This window comes from Oncorhynchus mykiss, chromosome 18 (genome assembly GCF_057628025.1).
Source record: "Oncorhynchus mykiss isolate SJ-2025 chromosome 18, ASM5762802v1, whole genome shotgun sequence".
NCBI lineage: Eukaryota > Metazoa > Chordata > Actinopteri > Salmoniformes > Salmonidae > Oncorhynchus > Oncorhynchus mykiss.
The window spans coordinates 71,034,531-71,054,892 of record NC_143039.1 but is presented as its reverse complement, the minus strand read 5'-3'; the positions used below and the strand labels follow the sequence as shown (position 1 = coordinate 71,054,892).

The window sequence follows — 20,362 nt, the reverse complement described above, 5'->3', positions numbered from 1 at the left end:
GCTTGGCGTCATTGTCCATTTGGAAGACCCACTTGCGACCAAGCTTTAACTTCCTGACTGATGTCTTGAGATGTTGCTTCAATATATACACTTAATTTTCCTTTCCTCATGATGCTATCTATTTTGTGAAGTGCACCAGTCCCTCCTGCAGCAAAGCACCCCCACAACATGAGGCTGCCACCCCTGTGCTTCACGGTTGGGATGGTGTTCTTCGGCATGCAAGCCTCCCCCTTTTTCCTCCAAACATAAAAATGGTCATTATGGTCAAACAGTTCTATTTTTGTTTCATCAGACCAGAGGACATTTCTCCATTTGTCCCCGTGTGCAGTTACAAACCGTAGTCTGGCTTTTTTATGGCGGTTTTGGAGCAGTGGCTTCTTCCTTGCTGAGTGGACTTTCAGGTTATGTCGATATAGGACTTGTTTTACTGTGAATATAGATACTTTTGTACCTGTTTCCTCCAGGATCTTCACAAGGTCCTTTGCTGTTGTTCTGGGATTGATTTGTACTTTTCGCATCAAAGTATGTTCATCTCTAGGAGACAGAACGTGTCTCCTTCCTGAGCGGTAGGACGGCTGCGTGGTCCCATGGTGTTTATACTTGTGTAATATTGTTCGTACTGATAAACGTGGTACCTTCAGGCATTTGGAAATTGCTCCCAAGGATGAACCAGACTTGTGGAGGTCTACAATTTTTTTCTGAGGTCTTGGCTGATTTCTTTTGATTTTCCAATGGTGTCAAGCAAAGAGGCACTGAGTTTGAAGGTAGGCCTTGAAATACATCCACAGGTACACCTCCAATTGACTCAAATTATGTCAATTAGCCTGAGTTTTAATTACTCCAACCTAAGTGTATGTAAACATCCGACTTCAACTATATATTTATAAGGCTTATTTGCTGGGCATAGAGCATATCAAAAATAACTACACGTTTCATTTTAAAACCCACCTGAGTGTCTGGACCTTTCACTTTATAACCCACCTGAGTGTCTGGACGTTTCACTTTATAACCCACCTGAGTGTCTGGACCTTTCACTTTATAACCCACCTGAGTGTCTGGACGTTTCACTTTATAACCCACCTGAGTGCCTGGACGTTTCACTTTATAACCCACCTGAGTGTCTGGACCTTTCACTTTATAACCCACCTGAGTGTCTGGACGTTTCACTTTATAACCCACCTGAGTGTCTGGACCTTTCACTTTATAACCCACCTGAGTGTCTGGACCTTTCACTTTATAACCCACCTGAGTGTCTGGACCTTTCACTTTATAACCCACCTGAGTGTCTGGACCTTTCACTTTATAACCCACCTGAGTGTCTGGACGTTCCACTTTATAACCCACCTGAGTGTCTGGACGTTCCACTTTATAACCCACCTGAGTGTCTGGACGTTTCACTTTATAACCCACCTGAGTGCCTGGACGTTTCACTTTATAACCCACCTGAGTGTCTGGACGTTCCACTTTATAACCCACCTGAGTGTCTGGACGTTTCACTTTATAACCCACCTGAGTGCCTGGACGTTTCACTTTATAACCGACCTGAGTGCCTGGACGTTTCACTTTATAACCCACCTGAGTGTCTGGACGTTCCACTTTATAACCCACCTGAGTGCCTGGACGTTTCACTTTATAACCCATCTGAGTGTCTGGACCTTTCACTTTATAACCCACCTGAGTGTCTGGACGTTCCACTTTATAACCCACCTGAGTGCCTGGACGTTTCACTTTATAACCCACCTGAGTGCCTGGACGTTTCACTTTATAACCCACCTGAGTGTCTGGACCTTTCACTTTATAACCCACCTGGATTTTTCAACCCATTTCACACTCTTTAGTTGGATTTGATTCATCTTGTTTTTCTAATATAGCATTCTAAAATGTTTCATACTTAGCGCTGCTGTTGTGTTCCCTCAGAGGGGGATGCAATTAGAGCTTTGTTCAGCTTCATACAGTAGGTCAAGGGTCAAAATGTATGGAAAGGAATTATCCTGAATTCTGAAGGTATTCCCTTGATGCAGCTACAGTATGATGATACTTGGTGGAGTAATCCTGTTCCCTGACTTTTACAGTGTTCTACCTTGATTCAATTTGAGCTGATGATTAATCAGTGACAGATTGGCGTTCGATGGAGAGGTTATGCTAAAACGCTGCAGTCATTGAATCATTTTCAGTTTGAACACTCGATTTGACAGCCTCTCTGTTGGCCAATGAAGCGTGACCAATTTGGCAAGTGCAAACTTTGATAAACCTCCCATCAAACCAAAGCGTAACAGCTCACTACTGTATACCAAAACAAGTGAATCACAGGCACTCTTGGTAAATCTTGTTTTTTGTCTACTACAACGTCCTTGTGTTCCACCAAATGACTTATGTGCCACCATGTCTCAGTACATTTACATTACGCAAGTAAAACACTAGAGCCATATGGCCACATGACAAAAAACAGACAGATGGTTAGGCCCATATGCTGATGCATTCTTCAGACTTTTTTCACTACTTTACTCTGATTAGCAGTGTCTTTGAAGCATGGAAGAGGTGGGGACGAGCGTTGATGTGACTAAATATACACAGGCAGTTTATGATATCACAACGTATAACACTGCTGTAACCACTGCCAGTTGGACTTAATTAGAAGGATAATATATTCCCTATTTAGTGCGCTACTTTTGACCAGGGTCTAATGAAAATTAATGCACTACATATACAAGTGTATCTGGACACCCCTTGAAATTAGTTGATACGGCTATTTCAGTAACACCTGTTGCTGACAGGTGTATAAAATTGAGCACACCGCCATGGACACAGCCATAGACAAACATTGGCAGTTGAATGGCCTTACTGTAGTGCTCAGTGACTTTCAACATAGCACCGCCGAGTGCTGAAGTGCACAGTGAGTACAAATCGTCTGTCCTCAGTTGCAACACTCATTACCGAGTTCCAAACTGCCTCTGGAAGCAACGTCAGCATAAGAACTGTTAGTCGAGAGCTTCATGAAATGGGTTTTCATGGCCGAGCAGCAGCACACAAGCCTAAGATCAAAATGTGCAATGCCAAGTGTCGGCTGAAGTGGTGTAAATCTCACCGCCAAAGGACTCTGGAGCAGTGGGAACAAGTTCTCTGGAATGTTGAATCACGCATCACCATCTGACAGTCCGACAGATTAATCTGGGTTTGGCGAATGCCAGGAGAACGCTACCTTTCCCAACGCTTACCGTAGTTCCAAATGTAAATTTGGTGGAGGAGGAATAATGGTCTGGGGCTGTTTTTTATGGTTCGGGCTAGGCCCCTTAGTTCCAGTGAAGACAATTCTGTGCTTCCAACTTTGTGGCAACAGTTTGGGGAAGGCCCTTTCATGTTTCAGCATGACATTGCCCCCATGCACAAAGCGAGGTTCATACAGAAATGTCTTGTTGAGATCGGTGTGGAAGAACTTGACTGGCCTGTACATAGCCCTGACCTCAACCCCATCGAACACCTTCGCCATGAATTGCCGACAGCGAGCCAGGCCTAATCTCCCCAAAATCCATGCCCGACCTCACTAATGGTCTTGTGGCTGAATGGAAGCAAATTCCCGCAGCAATGTTCCAACATTCAGTGGAAATCCTTCCCAGAAGAGTGTAGGCTGTTTTAGCAGCAAAGGGGGGTACCAACTCCGTATTAATACTCATGATTTTGGAATGACACGAGCAGGTGTCCACATACTTTGGGTCACGTAGTGTATATAGGAAATAGGCTACCATTTGGGACGCATCCAAAGACAGACTGTTGATTAGAGAGACTTCAAATTCAACAATACAGTACATAATATACTTTTAATGTAGTGTAATACTTCAAATGATTATAAAGTTAAAGTATAAGTTAGAACGTGTCAGGACATCCAGCTATTTCTTTAAAATTATTTTTTTTAAACAAAAAAATATATATTGACTAATAATATTATATAATTATAATCCTGAGCTACTAAAACATCTGGACACGGTGGATCATTGATGTGATTCATGTATTCATATGTCAATAAAACGGGGCTTCCTAACTGGGGCACCCGAGTGCTAGAGGCATCACTACAGACCCTGGTTTGATGCCAGGCTGCATTACAACCGGCCGTGATTGGGAGTCCCATAGGGCGGCGCATAATTGTCCCAGCATCCGCTGAGGTAGACCGTCATTTGTAAATATGAATTTGTTCTTAACTGACTTGCCTAGTTAAATAAAAAAATACAACTATCCTGTGTAGATCACTGCTTCTGGCTGTAAATGATGTATTACGAGTTTTTCTGTGGACAGTATTGCAAATTACACCTTGAAATAGGCAGGCAATATTCCACAGCCACTTTCCCTGTGTGTGTGTGAGTGTCTCTCTCTCTCTTTTTCTCTCTGTCCGTGTGTGTAGGTGTGTGAGATGAGATTACTCCTGTTTGTGTGTGCGGAAACATTAGGGGCTGAAACAGGAAGGGAAAAAGGCAAAGTACCTTGGCTCAGGGTTAATGATGTCATTGATCATTCTCAGTGGCGATAGTTTTGTAGGTTTGTTCCTCCCGTTCCTCCAAGTCGCCAGTCAGACCAGCTAATCTTTATTCCTCCTGCTGAATTGGCTCATTTTCCCTTAGGAGAAGGTCAGCCTGAATGTCGCTGGACATAAAACACCAACAATGGGAGAGAAAACAAGTGAAATGAGTGAAACGTGGAGGGTGTTTTATCAACAGTGAAACGTGGAGGGCGTTTTATCAACAGTGACATGTGCAGGGCGTTTTATCAACAGTGAAACATGCAGGGCGTTTTATCAACAGTGAAAGTTCAGGGCGTTTTATCACCAGTGAAACGTGGAGGGCGTTTTATCAACAGTGAAACGTTCAGGTCGTTTTATCAACAGTGAAAAGTTCAGGGCGTTTTATCAACAGTGAAACGTGGAGGGCGTTTTATCAACAGTGAAACGTTGAGGGTGTTTTATCAACAGTGAAACGTGGAGGGCGTTTTATCAACAGTGAAACGTTCAGGGCATTTTATCAACAGTGAAACTTTCAGGGCGTTTTATCAACAGTGAAATGTTCAGGGCGTTTTATCAACAGTGAAACGTTCAGGGTGTTTTATCACTAGTGAAACGTGGAGGGCGTTTTATCAACAGTGAAATGTTCAGGGTGTTTTATCAACAGTGAAACGTTCAGGGCGTTTTATCAACAGTGAAACGTGGAGGGCGTTTTATCAACAGTGAAACGTTCAGGGCGTTTTATCAACAGTGAAACGTTCAGGGCGTTTTATCAACAGTGACACGTGCAGGGCGTTTTATCAACATTGACACGTTCAGGGCGTTTTATCAACAGAGAAATGTTCATGGCGTTTTATCAACAGTGAAACGTGGAGGGCGTTTTATCAACAGTGAAACGTGGAGGGCGTTTTATCAACAGTGAAACGTTCAGGGCATTTTATCAACAGTGAAACTTTCAGGGCGTTTTATCAACAGTGAAATGTTCAGGGCGTTTAATCAACAGTGAAACGTTCAGGGTGTTTTATCAACAGTGAAACGTGGAGGGCGTTTTATCAACAGTGAAACGTGGAGGGCGTTTTATCAACAGTGAAACGTGGAGGGCGTTTTATCAACAGTGAAACGTTCAGGGCGTTTTATCAACAGTGAAATGTGGAGGGCGTTTTATCAACAGTGACACGTGCAGGGCGTTTTATCAACAGTGACACGTGGAGGGCGTTTTATCAACAGTGAAATGTTCAGGGCGTTTTATCAACAGTGAAACGTGGAGGGCGTTTTATCAACAGTGAAACATTCAGGGCGTTTTATCAACAGTGAAACGTTGAGGGTGTTTTATCAACAGTGAAACGTGGAGGGCGTTTTATCAACAGTGAAACGTGGAGGGCGTATTATCAACAGTGAAATGTTCAGGGCGTTTTATCAACAGTGAAACGTTCAGGGTGTTTTATCAACAGTGAAACGTGGAGGGCGTATTATCAACAGTGAAATGTTCAGGGCGTTTTATCAACAGTGAAACGTTCAGGGTGTTTTATCAACAGTGAAACGTTCAGGGTGTTTTATCAACAGTGAAACATGGAGGGCGTTTTATCAACAGTGAAACGTTCAGGGCGTTTTATCAACAGTGAAACGTGGAGGGCGTTTTATCAACAGTGAAACGTTCAGGTCGTTTTATCAACAGTGAAACGTTCAGGGTGTTTTATCAACAGTGAAACGTGGAGGGCGTTTTATCAACAGTGAAATGTTCAGGGCGTTTTATGAACAGTGAAACGTTCAGGGCGTTTTATCAACAGTGAAACGTGGAGGGCGTTTTATCAACAGTGAAATGTTCAGGGCGTTTTATGAACAGTGAAACGTTCAGGGCGTTTTATCAACAGTGAAACGTGGAGGGCGTTTTATCAACAGTGAAACGTTGAGGGTGTTTTATCAACAGTGAAACGTTCAGGGTGTTTTATCAACAGTGAAACGTGGAGGGCGTTTTATCAACAGTGAAACGTGGAGGGCGTTTTATCAACAGTGAAACGTGGAGGGCGTTTTATCAACAGTGAAACGTGGAGGGCGTTTTATCAACAGTGAAACGTTCAGGGCGTTTTATCAACAGTGAAATGTGGAGGGCGTTTTATCAACAGTGACACGTGCAGGGCGTTTTATCAACAGTGACACGTGGAGGGCGTTTTATCAACAGTGAAATGTTCAGGGCGTTTTATCAACAGTGAAACGTGGAGGGCGTTTTATCAACAGTGAAACATTCAGGGCGTTTTATCAACAGTGAAATGTTCAGGGCGTTTAATCAACAGTGAAACGTTCAGGGTGTTTTATCAACAGTGAAACGTGGAGGGCGTTTTATCAACAGTGAAACGTGGAGGGCGTTTTATCAACAGTGAAACGTGGAGGGCGTTTTATCAACAGTGAAACGTTCAGGGCGTTTTATCAACAGTGAAATGTGGAGGGCGTTTTATCAACAGTGACACGTGCAGGGCGTTTTATCAACAGTGACACGTGGAGGGCGTTTTATCAACAGTGAAATGTTCAGGGCGTTTTATCAACAGTGAAACGTGGAGGGCGTTTTATCAACAGTGAAACATTCAGGGCGTTTTATCAACAGTGAAACGTTGAGGGTGTTTTATCAACAGTGAAACGTGGAGGGCGTTTTATCAACAGTGAAACGTGGAGGGCGTATTATCAACAGTGAAATGTTCAGGGCGTTTTATCAACAGTGAAACGTTCAGGGTGTTTTATCAACAGTGAAACGTGGAGGGCGTATTATCAACAGTGAAATGTTCAGGGCGTTTTATCAACAGTGAAACGTTCAGGGTGTTTTATCAACAGTGAAACGTTCAGGGTGTTTTATCAACAGTGAAACATGGAGGGCGTTTTATCAACAGTGAAACGTTCAGGGCGTTTTATCAACAGTGAAACGTGGAGGGCGTTTTATCAACAGTGAAACGTTCAGGTCGTTTTATCAACAGTGAAACGTTCAGGGTGTTTTATCAACAGTGAAACGTGGAGGGCGTTTTATCAACAGTGAAATGTTCAGGGCGTTTTATGAACAGTGAAACGTTCAGGGCGTTTTATCAACAGTGAAACGTGGAGGGCGTTTTATCAACAGTGAAATGTTCAGGGCGTTTTATGAACAGTGAAACGTTCAGGGCGTTTTATCAACAGTGAAACGTGGAGGGCGTTTTATCAACAGTGAAACGTTGAGGGTGTTTTATCAACAGTGAAACGTTCAGGGTGTTTTATCAACAGTGAAACGTGGAGGGCGTTTTATCAACAGTGAAACGTGGAGGGCGTTTTATCAACAGTGAAACGTGGAGGGTGTTTTATCAACAGTGAAACGTGGAGGGCGTTTTATCAACAGTGAAACGTGGAGGGCGTTTTATCAACAATGAAACGTGGAGGGCGTTTTATCAACAGTGAAACGTGGAGGGCGTTTTATCAACAGAGAAACGTGCAGGACGTTTTATCAACAGTGAAACGTGCAGGACGTTTTATCAATAACTAAGCTAAATATCTTGATGTCTTTAAGTGGCGGCTTATCTCCCTGGCTTGGCTGCCATCCCTCTCTGGGAGAGCTGAATTCGTGAAAAGTTCACGATTAAAGGAGATGATAACACAAAGAGGATTTCTGAACTATTCATTAGCTTGGCAAAACAAAAACAACCCAGCAACTTAAAGACATCCAAAGTCTGATTTTAGAGGCTTCATTTTGCCTCTCCCGACACATAGGATGCCAATATCCCTCAGTGAGAGATGAACCAGACAATGTAGCCCTACACCGTCCCCTTCTGTTATTTGTGAAGGTAGTGGATAGAAAGTGACAGAATGTCATTGGCCGAGTAATGAATTGTTTGCTCACCGTAGTGTCCCTTAATCCATTAATTGTATAGATCATTTCTATTTGGCTGCTCAGCATGCTTGCTATAGGGTACGCTGTGCACCCCTCAGAGCTGGCAAAGCCAAGGCCCTTCATTTAGTAAGCAGTAATTGAGCTGTCAGAATGCGGAACACAGGCATGCCTAGATATACGTCACCTAGATAGAATACAGATTCTGTTTCTCTGAGCCCATGATGACACTGGCCGCCCCAAAACTCAACGGTCACAAATCCCATTTCAAATCAAATCAAATCATATTATTCACATACACATATTTAGCAGATGCTATTGCGGGTGTAGCGAAATGCTTGTGTTCCTAGCTCCAACAGTGCATTGGTATGTAGCAATTCACAACAATACACACAAATCTCAAGTAAAAGAATTGAGTTAAGAAATATATAAATATTAGGACGAGCAATGTCAGAGTGGCATTGATTAAAATACAGTGGAATGGACTACAGTATATACATATGAAATGTGTAAAGAGGTATGTAAACATTATTAAAAGTGAATAGTGAATAATGAATAGTGGTTAATGTCTATGTATATAGGGCAGCAGCCTCTACGGTGCAGGGTTACGTAACCGGGTGGTAGCCGGCTAGTGATGGCTATTTAACAGTCTGATGGCCTTGAGAGATAAGCTGTTTTTCAGTCTCTTGGTCCCAGCTTTGATGCACGTGTACTGACCTCACCTTCTGGATGGTAGCAGGGTGAACAGGCCTTAGCTGGGATGGTTGATGTCCCTAATTATCTTTTTGGCCTTCCTGTGACATCGGGTGCTGTAGGTGTCCTGGGGGGCAGGTAGTGTGCCCCCTGTGATGCGGGCGGTGCAGTTGCCGTACCAGGCGGTGATACAGCCCGAGAGGATGCTCTCGATTGTGCATCTGTAAAAGTATGTGAGGGTCTTAGGGGCCAAGCCAAATTTCTTCAGCCTCCTGAGGTTGAAGAGAGGCTTCTTTACCACACTGTCTGTGTGGGTGGACAATTTCAGATCATTGGTGATGTGTACGCTGAGGAACTTGAAGCTTTTTACCTTCTCCACTGCGGTCCGGTTGTTGTGGATAGGGGGGTGCTCCATCTGCTGTTTCCCAATGTCCACAATCATCTACTTTGTTTTGTTTTGTTGACGTTGAGTGAGAGGTTGTTTTCCTGGCACCACTCCACCAGGGCCCTCACATAATCTCCATGTAGGCTTTCTCGTTGGTAATCAGGCCTACAACTGTTGTGTCGTCTGCAAACTTGATGACTGAGTTGTAGGTTTGCATGACCATGCAGTCATGGGTGAACAGGGAGTACAGGAGGGAGCTGAACGCACACCCTTGTGAAGCCCCTGTGTTGAGGATCAGCGAATTGGAGGCATTGTTTCATACATTCACCACCTGGGGGCGGCCCGTCAGGAGGTCCAGGACCCAGTTGTACAGGGCAGGGTTCAGACCCAGGGCCCAGAGCTTAATGATGAGCTTGGAGAATACTATGGTGTTGAAGGTATAGCTATGGTCAATGAACAATATTGTTGTCCAGATGGGATAGGACAGTGTGCAATGCTATGGCGATTGCATCGTCTGTGGATCTATTTGGGCAGTAAGCAAATTGGAGTGGGTCTAGGTTGTCAGGTAAGGTGTAGGTAATATGATTCTTAACTAGCCTCTCAAAGCACTTCATGATGAAAGAAGTGAGTGATACAATTGTAATTTAGTTCAGTGACCTTTGCCTTCTTGGGTACAGGAACAATGGTGGACATCTTGAAGCAAGTGGGAACAACAGACTAGGATAGGGAGAGAATGAATATGTCTGTAAAAACTCCAGCCAGCTGGTCTGCGCATGCTCTGAGGACGCGGCTAGGGATGCCGTCTGGGCCGGCAACCTTGCTAGGGTTAACACGGTTAAATGTCTTACTCACGTCTGCTACGGAAAACGAGAACCCATATGCCTTGGGAGCTGGCCATGTCGGTGGCACTGTGTTATCCTCAAAGCTGTCGAAGAAGGTGTTTGGAGCAAGACCTGTAGACCCTGCCACATACGTCTTGTGTCTGAGCCAAAGAATTGCGACTCCACTTTGTCTCTGTACTGACGTTTTGCCTGTTTGATTACCTTACGGAGGAAACAACTACACTGTTTGTATTTGACCATATTCCCAGTCACCTTGCCATGGTTAAATGTGGTGGTTCGCAATTTCAGTTTTGCGCGAATGCTGCCATCTATCCACGGTTTCTGATTTGGGTAGGTTTTAATAGTCACAGTGGGAACCACATCCGCTATACACATCCTGATGAACTCAATCACTGTTTCAGTGTGTACGTCAATGTCATTCTCAGAGGCTACCCGGAACATATCCCAGTCCGCATGATCAAAACAATCTTGAACCATGTAGAATAGATGTTGAATAGACCTTAGCACGGGTACTTCCTGTTTGAGTTTCTGCCTATAGGAAGGGATGAGCAAAATGGAGTCATGATCTAATTTGCCGAAGGGAGGGCTGGGGGCCTTGTTGGCATCCTGGAAATTGGAGTAGTGGTGGTCGAGTGTTTTAGCGGAGCGAGTACTCCAGTCAATGTGTTGATAGAACTTCTTTAGCGTTTTCCTCAAATTTGCTTTGTTAAAATCCCCAGCTACAATAAATGTGGCATCGGGATATGTGGTTTCCAGTTTGCACAAAGTCCAGTGTAGTTCCTTGAGGGCCATTGTGGAATCTGCTTGAGGGGGAATAGAAACGGCTGTGACTATATATCCAGAAATATTTATCTTGGGAGATAATACTGTCAGCATTTGATTGTGAGGTATTTTAGGTCGAATGAACAAAAGGACCTGAGTTTCTGTACGTTATCACAATCACACCATGAGTAGTTAATCATGAAACATACACCCTCGCCTTTCTTCTTTCCGGAGAGTTCTTTATTCTTGTCTACGCACTGTATTGAGAACCCAGATGGCTGTTTGGAGGGGACAGTATATCCGGAAAGATCCATGATTCAGTGAAACAGAGTATGTTACAGCCCCTGATGTCTCTCTGGAAGGAGATCCTCGCCCTGAGCTCATCTACTTTATTGTCCGGAGACTAAACATTAGTGAGTAATATACTCGGAAGTGGTGGATGATGTGCACGCCTCCTGAGTTGGACTAGAAGTCCACTCCAAATACCTCTTCTCTGCCGGCAGCCTCTGAGATAAGTTCAATCGCCCTGGAGGGTTCGAACAAAGGATCGAATTCTGGAAAGTTGTATTCCTGGTGAGTTAGTCGTAATGCTGGTGAGTTACCATTTCCCTGATATCCAAAAGTTATTTCCGGTTGAATGTAATAACGCAAAGAACTTTCTGGGCTAATAAAGTAAGAAATAACACAACAACAACAAAAAAATTTTGCTTAGGAGCTAGAAGCAGAGCTGCCATGTCTGTCGGCGCCATCTTGATTCTCTATGTCCATATGTGGTTGTCACGGTGTAAATGTGGAAACAGACCAAGACACCCTAAAGCACATTGACAGATGGAGACAGGAGGGACTAGCTAGGGAGACTGACTTTGAGGAATTTTTAATACCACTCTTCACTCATCGCTTTTGTGATACTGCTCTTATTGTGTTGACTACAGTAGCAGTGAGAGAGAAAGAGAGAGAGACAGAGAGAGAGAGAGAGAGAGAAGGAGAGAGAAAGAGAGAAACAAAATACACAGGGAGCGAGGGCAGTAAAGGGTTCATGACCTTATTACTATGCTACTTAGACACTGCGCTAGAGTGAGACATACAGGCTTGGACATGGGGAGTGTGTGAGTGTGTAATCGGGTGTGTAAGCACCAAGTTACCAGACACTGTGTGAGGTCTCTGTCTACTATCAGGCCAGCTGCCTTCACCACTGGGTGCCAGGAGCACTGAGAACAAGACTCCCCGCGGTGGAGACATACACAGACACACAAACAGACACACGCTGAAACAGAGACACACACAAGCATACTGTACACACACATACTCTCTCTCTTTATCTCTCGCTCTTTCTCTCTCAATTCAATTCTCTCTCTCTCATTCTCTTGCTTTTGCTCTCTCTTTCTCTGTCTCTCGCTCTCTCTCTTTATCTCTTTCTCTCGTTCTCTCTCTCTTTATCTCTTTCTCTCGTTCTCTCTCTTTCTTTCTCTTTCTGTCTGTCACACAAACAAACACATACTTACACACATCATGCAGTCCATACGCACACACACACACAAATACACACAAACTGGCATATGTACACTACCGTTCAAAAGTTTAGGGTCACTTAGAAATGTCCTTGTTTTTGAAAGAAAAGCAAAAAAATGGTACATTAAAATGACATCAAAATGATCAGAAATACAGTTTAGACATTGTTCATGTTGTGTCTGGAAACGGCAGATTCTTTAATGGAATACATTTCTAAGTGATCCCAAACTTTTGAACGGTAGTGTACATAGAGAAAGAGACACACATACAGCCTTCTACAGCACCATACGATCACAGAATAATGCCCCTGATTCTCTCCTCCCTCACTGAACCTATTGTGTACGTCTGTTTGTGTCACAGTCCCCCGATCCCCTGTCACACCTCCACCCACCTCTCCCTCCACCCACCTCTCCTCCTCTCCCTTCCTCTACAAAGTTTTCCAGCACTTTCTTTCTCACCGTGGTACCCTGACCTTTAGATGGCCACTATATCACTGACTGGGTATCACCTGCGAGCCTGTTTGTTCCTGCGGCTAAAGGCTGCACAAACTAATTACGGAAGATGCCAGTTGAAATCATGCAGAAAATTGCCTAGATCTATATATTCAGGACAGCCCAAGGGTACGCAGTGTTAATCACACATTTCTATTTAACCGTTCATTGGCGCTCTGTTTTGTCTATCTCTCTCTCTCATTATCTCTGTCTATCTTTATATCTTTCATTCTCTCTGTCTGTATCTCTCTCTCTCAATTCAACTCAATTCAATTAAATTCAATTTGCTTTATTGGCATGACGTAACAATGTACATATTGCCAAAGCTTATTTTGGATATTTACAATATAAAAAATTAGAATCAAAATTGTCAACGGGACAACAGTAACAACAATAACCAGGTGTCAAAATAACCATACATTCAACAATAACAATAAGCATACAGTAGAGGACAAGTGCAGGTTGATTGGTCTGTCAGGCACTGTCCCTCAACTTATGGCAGAGAGCAATGTAGTGCTGCCAACCCACAGCTCTCTGCGTCCTCCCCCAACAGGACGGGTAGCTTACTCTCATCAGAGTAATGAGAGTGAAACCTCATGAAACCTTGAATAAGGGTTTCAAATTTGGGGAAATTACACTCTCTAATTGTTTTATGTATTTTACATTTTGTCAGGAAATGCAGCTCCGTCTCAGGTTCTGCTGTTGTGCAGTAGTTGCACAGCGTTTCCTCTACAGGGAGCCAGGTTTTCGTGTGTCTACCCTTCTCATTGGCAAGGCTGTGCTCACTGAGCCTGTGCTTTGTCAAGGTTATTCTAAGGTTTTGATCAGTAACCATGGTCAAAATTTAGCCACAGTGTAGGGACAGATAGCACCGCAATTTTGCTTTGTGTTTGTGCTTGTGTTTCCCAATAAGCAATATAGTTTTGATTTGACTGTGTTGTAATTTGGTTTATCCTGATTGATTGGATATTCTGGTCCTGGGGCTTCAGTGCGTTAGTAGAACAGGTTAGTGAACTCAGCCCCAGGACCAGCTGGGTGAGGGTCCTGGGGCCTCAGTGTGTTAGTAGAACAGGTTAGTGAACTCAGCCCCAGGACCAGCTGGGTGAGGGTCCTGAGGCCTCTGTGTGTTAGTAGAACAGGTTTGTGAACTCAGCCCCAGGACCAGCTGGGTGAGGGTCCTGGGGCCTCAGTGTGTTAGTAGAACAGGTTAGTGAACTCAGCCCCAGGACCAGCTGGGTGAGGGTCCTGAGGCTTCAGTGTGTCAGTAGAACAGGTTTGTGAACTCAGCCCCAGAACCAGCTGGATGAGGGGACTCTTTTCTTTGTTCAGCTCTTGGCATTGCAGGGCTTGGTAATGATATGAGAGGGGGTCACTGTATTTTAGATGCTTCCAAAACTTAATTGCTCTTTTTTGAGTTTTTATTATTAGTGGATACTGACCTGCATGCATTGTTTGTAGTTTTCCTCTGGACATGTAGGATAATCTGCATGCAGGGTTTCAATTGGGTGCTTGTCCCATTTGATGAAATCTTGTTTTGCAAGTGGACCCCACACCTCGCTGCCATAAAGTGCAATTGGTTCAATGACATATTCAATTCGTTTTAGCCAAATTTTAATAGGTATTTCAAGTTGCATTTGCTTTTTCATGGCGTAGAATGTCCTGCGTGCTTTCTCTCTCAGTTCATTCACTGCCTCATTAAGGTGTCCAGTTGAGCTTATTTTTAAACCTAAGTAATTGTAGTGTGTGCGGTACTCTATATATTTTGTACCAATTGAGAACTTTGGTGTCGTGGAAATTTCCTCTATTTACCAAATCATGGGAGCAAACCACACACACAAGTCAGAGTTAGTTATCAAAGTCCATCTTTAATTATATGAGCTCTATCACAACCCTGTGACTCTCAGATTGATTCAGTGTCTAACCATGAATTCTCTGAGAGCCCCCTTACAATGCAACTGAGTTCCTTTAATAGCAAAGACACACATAGTCAGACAGCATAGACATAACTCATCGTTCAGCTTTGTCTCCTTACTCAAACCCCAGAACCATAAACCAACCCTCCATATCACCAGGCATTAATCAAATTGTCATTTAGATACAACCAACTCTAAATACAACCAATCCTGGACAAGCTCAGGGAGAGGAGAATGATTCCAGACACTGCAACCTTCCTTTCCCCACTATGGGAAAGGTAGAGAGTGAAAGATATGTTTACACATGATGACACTTTGACCTCTCCCCTCTCAGCGGCCCAGGCAACTTAGTTATGACATAGAACAGATAACTGCAACCTCACCACAGAATTACACAAAAATACCATTCTGATGAGAATTAACTTACACACATTTGATGAATATAAAACATCTTACATATGTTACCAACAAATTATGAATCTTCCCTAACATTCCCCTCTCAAGGGACTCAGTCCCTTTTGAAGAATCAGAATAGTAACATACTCAATATTTTAAAATTCAAATCCCCTCAATGTCAAATACCTTAGCTTATATGTAAGCTTCCTCCCTTCTGAAACTAAGATTACAACAACCTTTATTCTACAAGACAATCTTGCACATGTTTAATAACACAGAATAATCAATTTGAGGAAAATAAAAACATAACATATTTATGCTCTTTCAATTACATGAGAACATAGAACAGATAACTGCAACCTCACCACAGAATTACACAAAAATACCATTCTGATGAGAATTAACTTACACACATTTGATGAATATAAAACATCTTACATATGTTACCAACACATTCTGAATCTTCCCTAACATTGGTCTAATTCCCTGAGATCTGGATCTTCTCTGGAAAATCATTATTTTAGTCTTTTTGGGGTTTACTGCCAGGGACCGGGTCTGGCAGTACTGCTCTAGCAGGTCCAGGCTCTGCTGTAGGCCATGTGCTGTGGGTCATGTGCTGTGGGTGACAGCAGGCATAGGTCATCTGCGAAGAGTAGGCATTTAACTTCTGAATTGTGGAGACTAACACCAGTGGCTGAGGATTTTTCTAGAATAGTGGCCAATTCGTTGATGTAAATATTGAAGAGTGCAGGGCTCAGATTGCTAATTCCTCTTTTTCAGATTTTTTTTAGTTTTTTTTTTAGTTTTGCCAGAAGTTGTTTGTGTTTATGGATTCCTCAATTAGTGTCAGCTGCTTGCTGTTGTACTGTGCTTTTTTGGTTCTGAGTGTACGTTTATAGATTTTTAAAGTCTCACAGTAATGAAGGCGTAATTCACCATTATTTGGGTCTCTGTGCTTTTGGTTGGATAGTGTTCTACGTTTTTTCCTCATAATTTTATAGTCTGCATCAAACCAGTTGTCATCTGTGATCTTTTTTGTTTTGTTTTTTATCAATTTCAATTGTGCTTCCTCTGCTGTTTGCCTGAATATGTAGTTGATGTTTTGTACTGCTAGAATGATGCCTTCGTTACTGTGAGTGAATGTGGTATCCAGAAAGTTATCTAAGGGTGTTTGTATATTTTGGTTCCAGGTTGCTTTCTGGTTTTCTTCTGTGAGGTTTTGGTGCCCATCTGTATGAATGTCTGATGTTGTACAGCTTACTGGGCTGTGAATGTCTGGTTGTTTCCATGTCTGTTCTTTTCTTCTCAACTCGTCGTGTTTGGAGGACAAGGAATGCTGAGTTGCATCCAAAGAACACCATACCTACTGTGAAGCATGGGGTTGGAAACATCATGCTTTGGGGCTGTTTTTCTGCAAAGGGACCAGGACGACTGATCCGTGTAAAGGAAAGAATGAATGGGGCCATGTATCGTGAGATTTTGTGTGAAAACCTCCTTCCATCAGCAAGGGCATTGAAGATGAAACGTGGCTGGGTCTTTCAGCATGACAATGATCCCAAACACACCGCCCGGGCAACGAAGGAGTGGCTTCGTAAGAAGCATTTCAAGGTCCTGGAGTGGCCTAGCCAGTCTCCAGATCTCAACCTCATAGAAAATCTTTGGAGGTAGTTGAAAGTCCGTGTTGCCCAGCAACAGCCCCAAAACATCACTGTTCTAGAGGAGATCTGCATGGAGGAATGGGCCAAAATACCAGCAACAGTGTGTGAAAACCTTGTGAAGACTTACAGAAAACGTTTGACCTCTGTCATTGCCAACAAAGGGTATATAACAAAGTATTGAGATAAACTTTTGTTATTGACCAAATACTTATTTTCCACCATAATTTGCAAATATATTCATTAAAAATTCTACAATGTGATTTTCTGGATTTTTTTTCTCATTTTGTCTGTCAACTTGCACAATTGGTGGCTGACTAAATACGTTTTTGCCCCACTGTATATTGCGCAAAGTAACACATATTTTTCTGTCAATACAAGTTATTTTTTTCAGTTTTAACCAAATGTGATATCGACCAATTTTGAGGGGATCAATTAGTTGTTGTATTTCGGATTTGTACCAAATGATCAATCCTCCAGAGTCTCTGCCTCTATTGACATAGCTCTGTTTCTGTGATGGCACAATTACCTCTCTGTAGCCTGTGGGACAGTGAGTGATTCTGGCAGAATCTGTGCAGAAGATCTAGGTGCTGCTGTAGGCCCTCCTTGGTTGGTGACAGAAGCACCAGATCATCAGCAAACAGTAGACATTTAACTTCAGATTCTAGTAGGTTGAGGCCGGGTGCTGCAGACTTTTCTAGTGCCCGCGCCAGTTCGGTGATATATATGTTGAAGAGGGTGGGGCTTAAGCTGCATCCCTGTCTCACCCCACAGCCCTGTGTGAAGAAATGTGTGTGTTTTTTGCCAATTTTAACGGCATAATTGTTGTTTGTGTACTTGGATTTTATAATGTTTTTCCCACAACACCACTTTCCATCAACTTGTATAGCAGACCCTCATGCCAAATTGAGTCAAAGTATTTTTTGGAATCAACAAAGCATGAGAAGCTTTTGCCTTTGTTTTGGTTTGTTTGGTTGTCAATTAGGGTGTGCAGGGTGAATACACGGTCTGTTGTACGGTAATTTGGTAAAAAGCCAATTTGACATTTGCTCAGTACATTGTTTTCATTGAGGAAATGTACGAGTCTGCTGTTAATGATAATGCAGAGGATTTTCCAAAGGTTACTGTTGACGCATATTCCACGGTAGTTATTGGGGTCAAATTTGTCTCCACTTTTGTGGATTGGGGTGATCAGTCCTTGGTTCCAAATATTGGGGAAGATGCCAGAATTAAGGATGATGTTAAAGAGTTTTAGTATAGCCAATTGGAATTTGTTGTCTGTATATTTGATCATTTCATTAAGGATACCATCAACACCACATGCCTTTTTGGGTTGGAGGGTTTTTATTTTGTCCTGTAGCTCATTCAAGGTGATTGGAGTATCCAGTGGGTTCTGGTAGTCTTTAATAGTTGATTCTAAGATTTGTATTTGATCATGTATATGTTTTTTCTCTTTATTCTTTGTTATTTCGGCCAAAAAGATTGGAGAAGTGGTTTACCCATACATCTCCATTTTGGACAGATAATTATTCGTGTTGTTGTTTGTTTAGTGTTTTCCAATTTTCCCAGAAGTGGTTAGAGTCTATGGATTCTTTAATAACATTAGGCTTATTTCTGACGTGCTGTTCCTTGTTTTTCCGTAGTGTATTTCTGTATTGTTTTAGTGATTCACCATAGTGAAGGCGTAGACTCAGGTTTTCCGGGTCTCTATGTTTTTGGTTGGACAGGTTTCTCAATTTCTTTCTTAGATTTTTGCTTTCTTCATCAAACCATTTGTCATTTTTATTCATTTTCTTCGGTTTTCTATTTGAGATTTTTAGATTTGATAGGGAAGCTGAGAGGTCAAATATACTGTTAAGATTTTCTACTGCCGAGTTTACACCTTCACTATTACAGTGGAACATTTTACCCAGGAAATTCTCTAAAAGGGATTGAATTTGTTGTTGCCTAATTGTTTTTGGTAGGTTTCCAAACTGCATTCCTTCCATCTATAGCATTTCTTAATGTTACTCAGTTCCTTTGGCTTTGATTTCTCATGATTGAGTATTGCTCTGTTCAAGTGGACTGTGATTTTGCTGGGGTCTGATAGGGGTGTCAGTGGGCTGACTGTGAACGCTCTGAGAGACTCTGGGTTGGGGTCAATGATAAAGTAGTCTACAGTACTACTGCCAAGAGATGAGCTATAGGTGTACCTACCATAGGAGTCCCCTCGAAGCCTATCATTGACTATGTACAGTGCCTTGCGAAAGTATTTGGCCCCCTTGAACTTTGCGACCTTTTTCCACATTTCAGGCTTCAAACATAAAGATATAAAACTGTATTTTTTTGTGAAGAATCAACAAGTGGGACACAATCATGAAGTGGAACGACATTTATTGGATATTTCAAACTTTTTTTAACAAATCAAAAACTGAAAAATTGGGCGTGCAAAATTATTCAGCCCCTTTACTTTCAGTGCAGCAAACTCTCTCCAGAAGTTCAGTGAGGATCTCTGAATGATCCAATGTTGACCTAAATGACTAATGATGATAAATACAATCCACCTGTGTGTAATCAAGTCTCCGTATAAATGCACCTGCACTGTGATAGTCTCAGAGGTCCGTTAAAAGCGCAGAGAGCATCATGAAGAACAAGGAACACACCAGGCAGGTCCGAGATACTGTTGTGAAGAAGTTTAAAGCCGGATTTGGATACAAAAAGATTTCCCAAGCTTTAAACATCCCAAGGAGCACTGTGCAAGCGATAATATTGAAATGGAAGGAGTATCAGACCACTGCAAATCTACCAAGACCTGGCCGTCCCTCTAAACTTTCAGCTCATACAAGGAGAAGACTGATCAGAGATGCAGCCAAGAGGCCCATGATCACTCTGGATGAACTGCAGAGATCTACAGCTGAGGTGGGAGACTCTGTCCATAGGACAACAATCAGTCGTATATTGCACAAATCTGGCCTTTATGGAAGAGTGGCAAGAAGAAAGCCATTTCTTAAAGATATCCATAAAAATTGTCGTTTAAAGTTTGCCACAAGACACCTGGGAGACACACCAAACATATGGAAGAAGGTGCTCTGGTCAGATGAAACCAAAATTGAACTTTTTGGCAACAATGCAAAACGTTATGTTTGGCGTAAAAGCAACACAGCTGAACACACCATCCCCACTGTCAAACATGGTGGTGGCAGCATCATGGTTTGGGCCTGCTTTTCTTCAGCAGGGACAGGGAAGATGGTTAAAATTGATGGGAAGATGTATGGTGCCAAATACAGGACCATTCTGGAAGAAAACCTGATGGAATCTGCAAAAGACCTGAGACTGGGACGGAGATTTGTCTTCCAACAAGACAATGATCCAAAACATAAAGCAAAATCTACAATGGAATGGTTCAAAAA

The 20,362-nt window shown here is 42.7% G+C and overlaps 1 protein-coding gene across 1 annotated transcript in view; it reads left to right on the top strand.

The window, feature by feature from the left end:
- csmd3b (CUB and Sushi multiple domains 3b) overlaps positions 1-20,362 on the top strand; it is a 425,045-nt gene that overhangs the window by 23,126 nt on the left and 381,557 nt on the right.